This window comes from Dreissena polymorpha, chromosome 3 (assembly GCF_020536995.1).
Source record: "Dreissena polymorpha isolate Duluth1 chromosome 3, UMN_Dpol_1.0, whole genome shotgun sequence".
NCBI classification, from domain to species: Eukaryota; Metazoa; Mollusca; class Bivalvia; order Myida; family Dreissenidae; genus Dreissena; species Dreissena polymorpha.
The window spans coordinates 107,527,753-107,542,897 of NC_068357.1; the positions used below are offsets into that span (position 1 = coordinate 107,527,753).

A 15,145-nucleotide genomic window follows, 5' to 3' on the forward strand; every position below is an offset into this window, starting at 1 on the left:
CATAACTATTGCCTTTAGATTGTCAATTTCATTAAATTATACAAAATCCTTGTAAACACTCTAGAGGTCACAATTTTGTTTCAGATTTATGAATCTTGGTCATAATATTTATTTTTGTAAGCAACGTTTGATATTTGGTAAGGGGGTCAACTCAAAATAAAGGTCACTAGGTCAAATCTCTAAAAACAAATCACACCATATGCCAGAGTTTTGGTTCAATTATGATGAAACTTGACCAGGATGTTTGTCTGGACAATATCTAGGTCAAGTTTGACGTTTGGTAAAGATTGAATGAACCGAATCCTCTCAGGTGAGCAAAACTAGGGCCTCTTGTTTATATATTGCAATTGCTGTAAATATGTTATGCCAAGCTTTAATAAGTGACAAGAAGGAACTGAGATTTTGAATAAACTTCGTGTAGTATAATGTACAAATGTAAAAATTTGATAGATTACACACGCCCGTTTTCCAGCGCATGCGCTTTCACAGTTGCATACGGTAGTTAGTTATTAATTATTGCGTTCCAATTAATTCGTTAAGTGCATTATTATATCGTTTGCATATGTGAAGTTGCTTCGTATATGAAGCTGATATTTGGCACAATTTTATGAAAACTATGCTACTTTATAACTATGCAGTCATTAACATATTTGCATGGCACATATTTTATTGATATTGCAACTTGATCTTGACGCGATCGCAGTGAGGTTGTGGGAGCGTGAAAAAGCTGGTAAAATTGGGACATCCTGTATTTGCCCGGTGAAAGCTGTACGATTGCAGCACCTATAAAGAGTAAGTCTGCGAGCCGACATGCAAAACGCAGATTTATCATAGTCATGTAAGGGTCGGGTTCTCTGTCTCTGTTTTTCAAATAACGCAGAATATTCACTTGTTATTACACTTTCCATTTACCTTACGAAGACGCTGTTTTGTATGTGTGTGTGACGATCTTTTCCTGCTTTCAGTGATTGTCAAAGTTAAGCAATTATATTTTCTTGTAGTGTTTGCAAAATTCGCGAGCGTGAAGATGCTCTTCTTTAATGTTTGTATTGTGTCATACATTTCCGCGACCCTTTGCATTATGTGTGTTATGTAATCCCCTGTTAAATGAAATCGAGGTAAAACTCCGATCTCTGGCCAATTAACACATTTATAAAGACGCGATGACGGGCCGAGATTTTGAATCTCGGTTTAATAGTCCGGTCTAGGGCCGTAGTAAAACACTGATACTAGACCGAATAAATCAGTGCGATGTCTGGTCGAGCTATTTGAATCTCGAGAATATTGCGGTAAAACGACAGCAGTATGCCGAATTCTCTTAATGAATGTACTTTATGTTCCTTTGCATATAGCTTTATTGGATACTATTAACTTAAAGTGCAGAATTGCGTACCGGTAACTAAAGGAAAACAACCCAAAATATGTCAATATTTTGTAATCTGATCCGTTGCCGTTTCGTGTATTGGCCGGTTACGCACTTATGGTAACGGTATTTTCCGTTTAGGTAAAGCGACGTGAGTCTAATATGTACGTTAACGCTAAATAGGACAAGAATCACACAGCTCATACCGATTAATTTGTTGCTTCAGTTAAGGTTTGGCCGACGTGAAATTCAAACCTCTTTGCCTAGCGCTTGTATACAATTGTTATGTTCTGTACAAAATATGACTCGGGCAAAGTGCTCGGACTTATTACGTATATAATAGCGTTTGACCTAGAATGCAAATAAATAAACAAGAGCACCGCATAACGGGTGCCACGCTCGGCTGCGAAAGCTTGTCAGATTTTTTTAGAGGTCACAGTGACCTTGACCTTTGACCTAGTGACCCAAAATGGGTGTGGCGTGTAGAACTCATCAAGGTGCATCTACATATGAAGTTTCAAAGTTGTAGGTGGAAGCACTTTGATTTTAGAGGCAATGTTAAGCTTTTTGTTAAAGTTTTATATTAGAGGTCACAGTGACCTTGACCTAGTGACCCAAAAATGTGGCATGTATAACTCATCAAGGTGCAACTACATATGAAGTTTCAACGTTGTAGGTGGAAGCACTTTGATTTTAGAGTCTATGTTAAAGTTTGATATTAGAGGTCACAGTGACATTGACCTTTGACCTAGTGACCAAAATGGGTGTGGCGTGTAGAATCCTCAAGGTGCATATGAAGTTTTCAAGGTTGTAGGTGGAAACACTTTGATTTTAGAGCCAATGTTAAGGTTTTAGCACGACGCCTACGGCGGACGGCGGACGTCGGACGAGCTGGCTATGACAATAGCTTGGGTTTTCTCCGAAAACAGCTCGCTAATAGATATGACATTGATTGTGACCTTGACTTTGAAAAAAACAACGTTTGAGTCTTGCAAGCGACACTCCATCCCGTCAGCCAAGTTGTTTTAAAACTCCATAAATGTTCAACAAATGGACAGGACAAGTGCTTAGAATGAATTTCATTCATAGGAACTTTGACCTAGAAGCCTGTTCCGACGTCTCGAATACTCTTAATTCTGTATTACCATAATTCGTTAAGGTGAAACAAATTAGAAATGCTGTTATACACATCATCAATTAAATAACCTGAAAATTCAAATAACTCCATAAAATGTCCTAAAGACAGCACCAGTTTAATTAAATTTATAATTAAAACAGATGTATATTTTTTCGAGAGCAATCGCGATATTTGACCCCAGTGCGACACTCTCGCGCACCCTTGTCATCACATTTACCAAGTAATTTGGATTTTCATACATTCTGAACGTACTTTAGCTCCCGAAAAAGGGTGCGGGTTTTATTGTGTGTATTTGAACATGACCTCTTGTTGTTAACTTTAGACAAGTAATTTGCAAATCCTTTCATGGACAAAGTAATCTTCCGAACACAGTTAAAGGACGGATAACAAAAAATTAAATTTCGAACCTAATAGAGACACAGGTAAAGGATTAACGGTTATGGATCTTGCGCAAAAGACTCTAAGACGCTAATAACTTCTAGCTGACAATGAATCCTACTCCAGCCAAAAAGCACAGAAATTATTGTCTAAATCCAGCCAAAGACCGCCCGCTCATAATGATAATGGTGAACGGTGCAAGATGGAAAAATGCACGTACACATGTAACATGTGTTATATTTGAATAAAGCCATTCCCTGTTAACTAAAATTCATTGCGCACATATAAATTTTATTCAAACGGGTTCTCGTTAGATTGAGCCATGTGTCAAATCCTAATACTTTTAATCCATGATGGTCAACACATGCGAGCGCTATTTAGATGCGTAAGGAACGATAAAATGAAAAACAGTCGTAATTAAAACAATGTCCATAGCAATTTCTCCCAAAATGCCATCATGTCGATGTAAAATTGCGATACAAATGTCATATTACACAGCCATACAATAAATGTCATCCTTTAAACATAGTAATAACGATACACGTGTCATCTAATGAACACAACACAAACTACCAGCAGATTTGTTTCAATTTTAACTGAGAAATTATAATGGACGCATCATTGGGGAATTCCCAGTTGTTTGCACGCTAATTCAGCGGCCATGTTGGAAGCACTTATAAGACAACTTCCGGGGAATCGCGCGCATCCATGGCGCTCATTTCTTTTATCACATCGCGAGTCCCACCATTTTCTCCGAGACAGTCCACAGCTTGGCTGCCAACTCGTCATCCTGGGCCAATTTACTAGGATCCTTCACCGCGCAATCACTATAATAAGAAGCAAAACAAAAAAGTCATAAGCCATATGTATTTCCACATGAAGCCAACAAGAATTTAACTGGTCTGGACTTCTATTGTGATGTTCCCGTAAGCATATTAGAAAACAAACAATCTACCATCATAGCAAATGAGCAAAAATGTGACATCTGAAGTGTTTACAAGGTTACACTTTAGCCAATATAAGGAAAACTGCCATGCTACACCGGTGACTTCTAGAGTGTTAACAAACTTACTAATTTTACTTGTTACATAGTTTCACGAAGATTGGAAATGTCTGTGGGCCTCTGTAGTGTTAACAATGCCATGTTGAAGACATACGAAGCACGACGGACAAAAAGGCAATCACGGTTGTGCTCAGGGTAAGCTAATAAAATACACGGGAGACTCCCAAATTTATATCCAAGGGGTGTGGGGGGTGGCATGCTTTTAATGCAATTTGTATAGAGACCATCGTGTTGTTATTCATTTTATAAATGTTGGGAAACAAGTAACACTCGGGAGTGGTCAATTTTGTACCCCTGGTGCATGTTGTAACAGAATTGCCAAAGGACCACCATAAGATGTTACCCTGCCATACAAAAACCCTGTGAACCTTGCGGTTTGAGATAAGAAGATGGTGTAAATACGTTTTCACTATATGCATTTATAGAAACAAGTAACACTCAGGGTGGGCAAAATTTTCACCAAAGGGAGGCGATTTGATAGGAAACGGCCCACTCATGGGCCACTACATGCCAAACACCAAATCTTTGGACCTCACGGATTCAGATCAAAGATTGTTAAAACTGTCAATACATACATAGACTACATATAAGAGAAACCAGATTCTCCCTGGGCTGGGTCAATAATGACCACAGATACATGACTTGGAAGGGGACCATCAGCAATGTTAAATACCAAACACAAAATATTTGGACGTGTGGTTTCAGTGATTGTTTACGTTTTTCTATATACATTTTAATCCCAGGGGCATCATTAAACAAACTTGGGTACACGACATCCGTACGGTGTTTCATGCAAGTATTACATCTTGTAGTTTTAGAGATGTTTAAAGCGTTTTGGTATAAAATTCTATATAATTCATTTGAGCCCCAGGGGGGCGACCATTGGCAACTCAAGTCATAATTTGAACAAACTTAGTAGAGGACCTTAAGTAGATGTTAAACCCCAAATATTAAACGTATTCATAAGATTGTTCTTTTTTTAAATATATATTTAAGCTATTGTGACCTATATATGCAAATAATGATTTGTACTATTATCAAACAGGATCAACCGAGTATCTTTCATGTGAAGTTTCACAGATCTGTAAATTGTGGGCGCTTTCTAAGTTTCAATACAACGAAAGAGTGTATTCGGTTAGTGTGTCACGGTCAAAAATTCTTATACAGCAACTATTATTTCCATATCAGGAAATCCTTCTGTACGTAACTTCCACAACTCTGAGAAAAATACGCAAACTGTACCTGAAGTATTTCCCGGACTGCCGCTCTACTTCCGGTGCGAGTGCGCAGTGCAGGCTGGTCTGAGCGCCCGCAGTGGGCGTCTTGCAAAAAAACTTGAAAAACGCGTGGTAAAAGATGAGGACCGGGATGCGGATACAGATGTTGTATTCGTTGATGTACCGGAGCAGCTCCGTTGCAACCGCCCCAGGGTGAAGGGAGGCCGTAACCACGCCCGTCCCTACAGGCAAAAACATCAGCTACAACAGCGATTTCCTCCGCGTGTATTTGTATGGCAGTAAAAATTGTTTACAAAATGTAAAAAAAAAAGTTTACACCCTCTAACATCAATGATATCAGATTATGTACATTTTCAGTTGCTGATGTTATTTGATAATTTTAACTCCTAAACACTTTGGGACAGTATGACTTTAGGAATCCGAGATGCGTGAAGTGCTAGCGTATATTGCTTTTGTAGTTTAGTAGTTGAACTACAAGAGCGATTCGCCCACCAAATTATAGAGCAAGGATATTGCCATACTGGTATTTATTATAATAGACACTCATTTTCTATTTGAAAGAATTTATTTTAGAGACAAATACGATTAGTTATATGAAAATCTGTATCGATTTTTACTATCTTTTAATCATTGTTAAAAACAGTCTCTTTATAAAAACGGAGTAAACCAATCATCTTCTGTATTGATCACCGATTGTCAAACGTACCTTTAAGTCGTTTGCTGACACTGAATGTCAAATGTACCTTTAAGTCATCTGCTGACACTGAGTGCCATACTTACCAATAAGACATCTGCTGACACTGATTGTCATACGTACCATTACCGGTAAGTTTTCTGCTAACACTTGTCAAACATACTATTAAGTCGTCTGCTGACACTTATTAACAACGTGCCTTTAAGTCGTATTCAGTTAACTTATTGTCACACGTACCTTTCAGCCGTCTGCTGACACTTATTGTCAAACGGACCTGTAAACCGTGTGCTGACAATGATTGTCAAACGTACCTTTAAGTCGCCTGCTGGCACTGATTGTCAAACGTACCTTTAAGTCGTCTGCTGAGTTCGCGCGTGAAGAGGATGTTGGCTAGCTTGCTCTGACTGTAAGCCATCACCGGGCTGTAAGACTTCTCGCTGTTCAGATCATCCAGATCCAGGTGTTTAACAACTGCAAGAAAAATTGAGTCTCGTTCTGGGATAACTGGTCTTAAAGCATGTGCGTAACGTGTCGTCCCGGATTAGCATATGCAGTCCGCATTTTCCGACTTAACTTGATTTCGCCACGAAGAGACTTCCTTTACACAAAAACTATACAAGTGGAACACACAGGCTAATCTGTGACAACATATTACGCACATGTACGAAGGCCAGTTTTCCAGAGCGAGAATCGTGTTGACAATTGCGAGTATATGTATTGTTTATTGTTTGTACACTTTGCGTAGTGATCGGTTGTTAATCGCGTTTTTACATAGGCGACCCTGGTTCATTTTCAACTCCCGGTACATGTGAGTTTGGTTGTTGGTCACCATACAGGACAGTTGAGATCAAGGTCCGGAAAATGTCTTTCAGTAACAAGATTGATATGGTGATCCTAAAGCGCCCACCAGACTTAAAGTTGTACAACAATCATTATTGAATATTGACCTGATTACTTAGGAGACGGGCGGACGGATCGTCGATTTAGAGCTTGTTAAGCAACCCAGATATATGTTCGCAGAGATTAAAATACGTACAAGTGTGGCCTAAGGATTGAGACAGTGACGATTCTACTCGGTGCCGATTTCTTAATGAGGTCCAACAGCAGGTTGGTGAACAGAAAGTGACCCAGGTGGTTGGTTCCCATCTGAAGCTCGAGCCCGTCCTCCGTCTTCCACTGGGGCGTCCACATGACCCCTTAAATGGAAAGCGATCCACTGCACGAATATCAGGATATTATATTTCTTGAACGTCAAAGAACTAAATAAAATCAAAACTCTCTGATTATACTCCTTTAATTGACGTTTCGGCATAATGCCTTTATCAAAACATGGAAATTATATGTTAACTACATTTTTACAATCTTTGACTGCACAATTTAAATAACAAAGAAAAATGTTTTTAAACGTCAAATGACGCTGTACATGATGACGTCATAAATGGCGTTATTTAAAATGGCGCCAAAAAATGTAAAAATTCGCCAAAAAAGAAATGACGTTAAACACTTACATATTTTGTCTTAACTTATGTTAAATATGTGCTTTATATATTTAATAAATTGATATTATACAATAAAACAATCATCATCATATGTAATTATAATCGACCTAAACTTATTATCATTAATTAAATAGGGTAAACTTATTTAATGACTTTAATTATTTCAATCCATATCTATGTAAAATATTATAATGATATTTGATTAAATAATCATATATACTTGCTATTCTATATAACATATACACATTATGGATAAGATACATTGCATAAAGTACTATTATTTGTACATACATTTAGGTTGATGATTAATATAATATGTTTTTCACATATATTTTTTACAAGATAGTTTTCCCGTAGCAGGACATCAAGTTGATTTTTTTGTGTTAAGTCCATTTGGCGATTGTGTTTGAAACTTCTTTATGAATTCCAGTTCTTTAATAAGTCTGTAATAATGGGAACTGTCTTATTTGTGTTAACACTGATACACCCATATCCTGCACTCTGTGGCCAGCACCATTGAAATGTTCTGAGATCGGTTTATCTCTTCGTAGCCGCACGTCAGCCTCGTGTTCTTTGGCACGTTCCTTTAATGATCTGCTTGTCTCTCCGACGTATACCATCTTTTGGCATTTAATACAAAATATACCGTACACCAAGTTATAAATGTTACAGTTCTGTTTTATGCTTCGTTTGGAATTTCGCTTTTTGGGTTGTTATGAAAACCTCTTTTCAACATTTTACAGACTATACAATTAGTCTTACACGATTGTGGTATTAGTTGAGAACGTTTGTTTATTTCTTTATTTGTTTTTCCATGAACCAAATGTCACCGATATTCCTATCTCGTCTGTATGCAAACTATTGGTACGTCTGGGAATATATTTTCATTCTGTCTGATTTATATAGTTTGTCGGTATGTTTTCGCATTATTGAGTGGATATTTGGAAGGTTGTTAGAATAAGTTATAGCTAGTGGTACTCTCTTGTTGGCTGTTTTATTTGTTTCTTTTTTCTTAAGTAAGTTTTTCCTATTTAAATTATCAACTCGGTATAATTCATGGTTTACAAATTTATTTGGATATCCTCTTTTTTGTAGATTCTGTTTTAGTTCTTTTTTCCGATGTCTGTATTTGTTTTCGTCAGAACACATTCTTTTTAAACGTATTCCTAATCCATAGGGTATTGCTTTTTTCACATTTGTTGGATGGTCTGAGTCATATTGGACATATTGATGTTTATCGGTTGGCTTTGAGTATAAATCAGTTGTTATTTTATTATCTTCTAGTTGAATTTTTGTGTCTAGGAAGTCTATCTGTGTTGTGTTCAATCTTAATTCTTCTTTGATGTTTTCATGTATTTTGTTAGCATAGTCGAACAATTTCATGAGTTCGTCAATTCCATGTGTCCATAGTCCAAACCCATCATCTATGAAACGTTTATAGAATATTGGTTGTTTATTGTATTCAGATAATTGTTCATCCCATTTCTCATGTAACAACAGGCATAATTTCTCCCAAGTTTCGATCCAATAGCTACTCCCTCTTTTTGTCTGTATTCTTGTCCAAAAAATTCGATCACATTATTTTCTAAAACAGTTTCAAATCATTCAATGACCGCTTCAGTGTTGATGGTCTTAGTACAGCGTTCATTTAAAGCTTGTTTGCACGCCTCTAGGCCCTCTTTCTTTGGAATCGATGGGTATAACTTGACAACATCAAAACAGTTTAAGATAATTCCTTCTGGTAATGGTGTAGTTACTTCCCTCTCTATAGCGTTTAAAAAAGCTGTGGTGTCTCTTATATAGCTTGGTGTTTCTATAACATAGGTTTCTAGCTCTTTTTCTGCTACCTCTGCCATTCTTTCAGTACTTGTTCCAATGCCATTTACGATTGTTCTATACGGGTTGCCTTTTTATGTTTTTTTCGGATTTCCTTTGAGATTCCCTCTTGATGGATATTTGGGTATCAAGTATTGTTGTAAGTTCTTTGATAAATTAATAGAGCTAATTTTTTAAAATAAAATTAAGTCGTTTCTTTTGCATAACAAATAGCTATTTGAAACTTTACTCATTTTTGTATCATTCAGAAATATGATCTTAGGCTCTGTTGAAAACGACACATGACGAATGGTTTAGCGTGACCATTGAAAGAAGGAGGAATTAAAATCATGCATACATACTCATTGCATTGGGTTTAATATGTATTGCAAGATAAAACATCGTATCTTCTTTCGAGTTATTACTTTTCGCAAACGAACTGACATACTTATAAATGGAGGCCTTAGTAAAGAGACAAATGGCAACTATTAGATCAATTAGTAAAATAAGCTCCATGACTACATTTTACTTTACGTAACCTCTGATGAAATATAAAGGTATCTCAATACTTTTGAGAAATTGCAGGATCCACCTTTGCAGACGGATGGACTGGCAGTGGAACAGAAAACCTAAATTCGCCTCTCTAGAAAAAAAGACCAGAAATAGACTAAAACAATCATTACCCTGCGTTATTAACGAGGATGTCCAATCGGTCCTCTTTTTCGAGCACCTCTTTTGCACATGCGCGGACAGATTTCAGTGAAGACAGGTCCAGCTTGTATACGACGACATTCGAGTTTCCGGTAGAACGTTTAATGTCGTCTGCTGCTTCGTTCGCGCGTTTCATATCGCGACAGGCGAGAATCACGCGGGCGCCTGGAATTGAATGCTACGAAAAATATCTATATGCTATTTGTTCATTCACGTTTTATAATGATTTAATTTGAACAAGTTTACTTCCTAAAAACATAATTAAAGAAAGCTCTGATGCAAAGGTTGTTGGGTGCGGTGCAAGGCTCCAACCTACAACGGCGTTTAACACTTTATCTTAACCAGGCGTCTGGGTCTTTAACTCACACCCATCCACACTTCTATATGTGTGTCAAGTGAATATTAAATAACAACAGTGGTTACGTTTTCACAACGCACATAATACGGTGATAAATTGAGAATACGCGTACCCCTTCCAGCGAGGTCCTTTGCGGTCTCCTTGCCAATACCCGTGTTGGACCCAGTGATTAGAACAGTCCGGTTGTGGAGCTTCACTGTAGAGCGACACACCCCGCCTTGTGAGTAGCGCCGCACGGCCCAGAGGGCGCAAGCTGGAATAAATTGATCTATAATATCTAACAGAAAAAATATCAGTAAAAAGGAAATATCCGTCTACAGATAATCAGAATATGATTGAAAATAGGTTTTAAAGGTTATCAAAAATATTCGTTTTAATGAACACATCATAGATGAACGATTAAGAACAGACAATTATTCCTTATTGTAGTGTCGAAAACGGCGTGTTGTAGGTAAATTGAGCTGAATGCTCAAGCGTAATGGACGTCACAAGCTGCTCCTAGATGACACTTACGGGGTTTCAGGTGCATGTACATATTTCAGTTTCAGGACGTCTCTCTTACGGGTTTCAGGTGCATATACATATTTCAGTTTCATGTACATATTTCAGTTTCAGGACGTCTCTCTTACGGGGTTTCAGGTGCATATACATATTTCAGTTTCAGGACGTCTCTCATATCTAAAAAAAACACATTACACGGAAAAGCTGTCATATCACCAGTAGAGAATGCACAGGCTGATCCATGACGACGCCTTCGCAAGTGCTTTCAAGGGAAATAGTTTCGTTATGTTTAACAATTCGTAAAATACAGTAACTAACAAATATATTATATTTTAAGAGCAAGAGAGACAGATTGATAATACAAAATAGCCTGCCCCTTTAACGAATAAATGAGCTTTAAAAGCAAAGCCTTACGCGTTATCGCGCATTTTTTAAATGGACCGTATGGAGAAGTATTCTGTACGCTATCTTATTAATACAGGTATTTCCAAATTATCGATGAATTCGATATCTGTATTTACACAAAACTTATGTCTTTTAAGGGGGCCTTTTCACAGATTTTGGCATATTTTTAAGTTTGTCATTAAATGCTTAATATTGATAAATGTAAACATTGGATCTTAAAAGCTCCAGTAAAAAATCAAGAATAAAATTTAAAAAGTAGCAGGTACCAGGGCTCGAACCAGTGACCCCCGGAGTCCTGGAGTAAGTCTGAAGTGAACACGCATTAGCCCTCTCGGCTACTCCGCCGGGTATCTTAAGTAAAGTATTTCATACCTTATATAAGCAATCTTCGTAGTTTCGTAAATTTAAACAACATAACTCTCCAAATTATTCAATCGTTTCGCGTTGCAACGCTTTATAATTTTTAGGTTTTGAAATCATCAAAAGATACATATAATGGCTATATTGGACTATGGTAAATGTTCAGTAATACTGTTTTCCTCACAAATATCATAACTAAAACGAAAATTTGCGAATCTAAAACAACTTTTTTTCAATTTTGTCAATTTACCAAACCGTGAAAAGATCCCTTTAAGGCTAATGCAGCTTTAAAAAAAAGAAAAGCAAACAAATACAGGCGAATACTATGGTTACTCAAGACCGCACAAACTGGGTCGGTACAATCTCGTTCAAAGCAAAGACATGTAACATCCTGTAATGAAAAAAAAAACATGTACACGACGTGGCGGTTGGATTTAAGAAGTCTCAAGACATTTCACAAACCACGGAAATGGTATGATGTATCACAGGTGGTTAGCGTGTTGCTATGATATCAATTAGTGAAAACATCATTTTGAATGATAAATAATCATATTATAACGAAAAATTATCTTTTCTGAAAAAAAAAAATCACTATCAAATATATTTATATAACAAGGTATGCAACTCAAAATCACCACAAATGGGGTGCATCGCTTTGAATAGTCCAAATAATTAGACGTAAGCTACCCCGATGTAAATCGACCTCATATTTATAGGAGTACGCTTTTGAACAGCCATATCTTCATCGATTGTGCAGCGTTGTTCACGATCTCGGTCTTATTCACGCAGAAATGAATTTCCTTTCTGGAAATGTATATGTCTTGCAATATTTTTACAAATGCTAGGTAAACTTTAAGAAATAACACGATACACAACTCGCATGACCCAGTTGACAATGATCATGCAGTCTTTATGAATGAAATCTCCAGTTGTAAAGACACACCTCCGCATTGGACCCATGAAATCACTCGTTTGTTTAAAATGTCAGTTAGTTGAAATGTATGTAAACAAAGGTTTCAAACGGCGCTGGACAGTTAGTCTTGATGCATAATGTAACGACAAGAACGGTAATAATATGTTTTCATACGTTTTATTGAATTATGGTATCGAGGTACATGAACTTTGTAGGGAAGATGCCCTTTACTCCGTGAAGATTTCAGTCTTAAAGACTGATTACCGTTCTTGTCGTTACATTATGCATCAAGACTAACTGTAGGAGCTTATTATTTAATTACTGGAACTGATCAAGATTGCTCTTTAAATCAAGTAGTGTTTCGCAAGTGACTGACAAGATCGCTTGCTAAGGCCATTCGTCCGATAGCGCTATAATAATACATAAAGTAACGTTAACGTTTCAGGGACCCATACACACAAATTGTGTGTATAGGTCCCTGGTTCGAATCCCGTTAGAAGCATGATCGAACAAATGATGAGGTACTGTATACATTTCAATAATGTTTGCATCAATAAAACACCGTTACTAAATAAATATCTAACGTAAAAGAGGGCACAAGATTTGTTTTTATAAATCTATGTATGAAGGGGAAATGCCGTCGATGTACGAATCGTACGAGTAATGGAATAATAATAATAATAATAATAATAATAATAATAATAATTATATTATTATTATTATTATAATAATAATATAAAGAAACTGGTTTATAAATATATTGTCAATGATGTGTCCAGGGACGGAACCAGGATTTCTGGTAAGGGTGGGCAGGATATTGAAAGATTTGCTAGGGATCCAGGCGGCCACTAGGCCCCCGGAAGCTCCACGATCTCAGTGATTTTGAAGGCTTTGACAACCAATCAACAAAAAGAGAATCAATGTGCAAAAAGAGGGATACATCAGAATCGCAAAGTTCGACTTGAAAAACCGGTCGACAGAGAGTCTTAAGCTAAAACATTTAGCGATTGTCTGTGATAAGTGGGAAATGTTGTGTACGAAAAAGAAGAAAAATGGGTTTAAATAGGAGATTTAGATCTAGTTAAGTGTGAAACATCAAATGAATTGACTTTACTTTGGCGAATTTAGGGGTGGGGTGGGGGAGGGAGGCGTACGCCGCCCCCCCCCTTGGATCCGCCTATGGTGTCGTATACCCGTGCAGATGTGTGCAAATTCACGTATAAAACACCTAATTTATAAGACAGTATAAATGATTGTTGATAAAAAATACTTTACATTCCTTTAATGGTAAATGACATCAAATACAAATAACCAATTTACATTATGTACGAAATAATTGACCATTCGCCAGCTGTCAATCAAACTCACGTAATAATCAATCAGATTTCGTTTATTGCGGCCACATGGTCCGACAAACAAAGACTGTCGGAGTAATGGAATAAGCGTTTTATGAAAACACAACTTAGTGGGCGGAGCGATCGCGTATTTGGCGACTGGTCAATTAAAACATTAAAAAAATAGTACAGTATTCTTACCTGCTGTTAGTGTGCATGCTACAGCAACTTTATGTTCTTCCAAATATTCATACGAAACGCGTGCGGTGTTATTAATTTGTTCCATCTTTCTTTGTAGACCCAAATCCGTCTGCCTCCGCACCGTAAAAAGACGCCTTGTTATATAGCTAGCCTATGCATGAACATGTATGATGAAATGTACACCGTCCCAGATTAGTGTTTTCCGATAGTGTTTTCAATGGTCGAATTATCCCAGCCAATCTTTCCTCGACGGTTCCATTATGGTTACAATATACTAAATAATTTTGGAGTGCAATACCCTTTGGAACGTCATTTATTTGAAGACACAATTCTCTCTATGGGCACTTGCCATGACTTTATTTTTAATATTTCTGTGTGCATGTGGTAGAGAAAACGTTGCTGTACTGTATACTACAAATTCAGTGTTTTGCTTTTAGGTTGGAGACTACATGAGACTTTGACAGATGGCGGGAAACCATCATCAACTGGAGAAAATTTGACAGGAGCTTAAATGTAAGTATAAATGGTCAATATTCTAGCAATTTCACTTGTTTTCAGTAATTCGAAACTAAGTGACCTTTAATTTAGTCAACAACAACAACATGCTGAGTGAGAAGTAAACACATGTACTTCCTGCTTGAAGCAGCCGGCATTTGACAGATTTCAACGGTGGGTTTAAATAAGTTAACAGTGCCAAAAAAGTAAACGGTAATGACCCATTTTGTTTGGCTCAGTTTGAAAGCATTTGCTGTGATGGTGCAAAGCAAGTTGTCCACTGTGTGCGTATTGTTACCCGGAAAGATAAAAACGATGGCCGGGTTTATCTGAAAATGGGGTTTTTACGATCAAGTTCCGAGACCTCCGAAAAGGTCTATTTTACCCCAGATATCAGTTTAAAGTGCATTTTCTGTATTGTTTTGTGCTTTATTTGCAAGCTGTTGATGAGCTGCACTGAAAATTGTCTGAATCTATTTTCAGGTTGTGACTGAAGGCCTTGTTTTGAGGGTGTTTGCAAACCAGTGGTTGTCGGCCTGGGAATTTTCAAGAAAAACTGTAGACTGCCCCCTTAAGGTAAAAATCCAAAATTTCACACCCAACACCCCATAATCAAAGGTGACATTTTTTGATAAAATAGAGTCATCAACACCTGAAAACAGCTTTCCCATTCAATTCT

General features: G+C 37.2%; 1 protein-coding gene and 1 pseudogene across 1 annotated transcript in view; both read right to left on the reverse strand.

The window, feature by feature from the left end:
* Window positions 1-15,145, reverse strand: part of LOC127870885 (uncharacterized) — a 385,033-nt gene that overhangs the window by 297,687 nt on the left and 72,201 nt on the right. The gene's annotated exons all lie outside the window — the stretch shown is intronic.
* LOC127870888 (retinol dehydrogenase 12-like) lies at window positions 2,829-14,221 on the reverse strand (annotated as a pseudogene).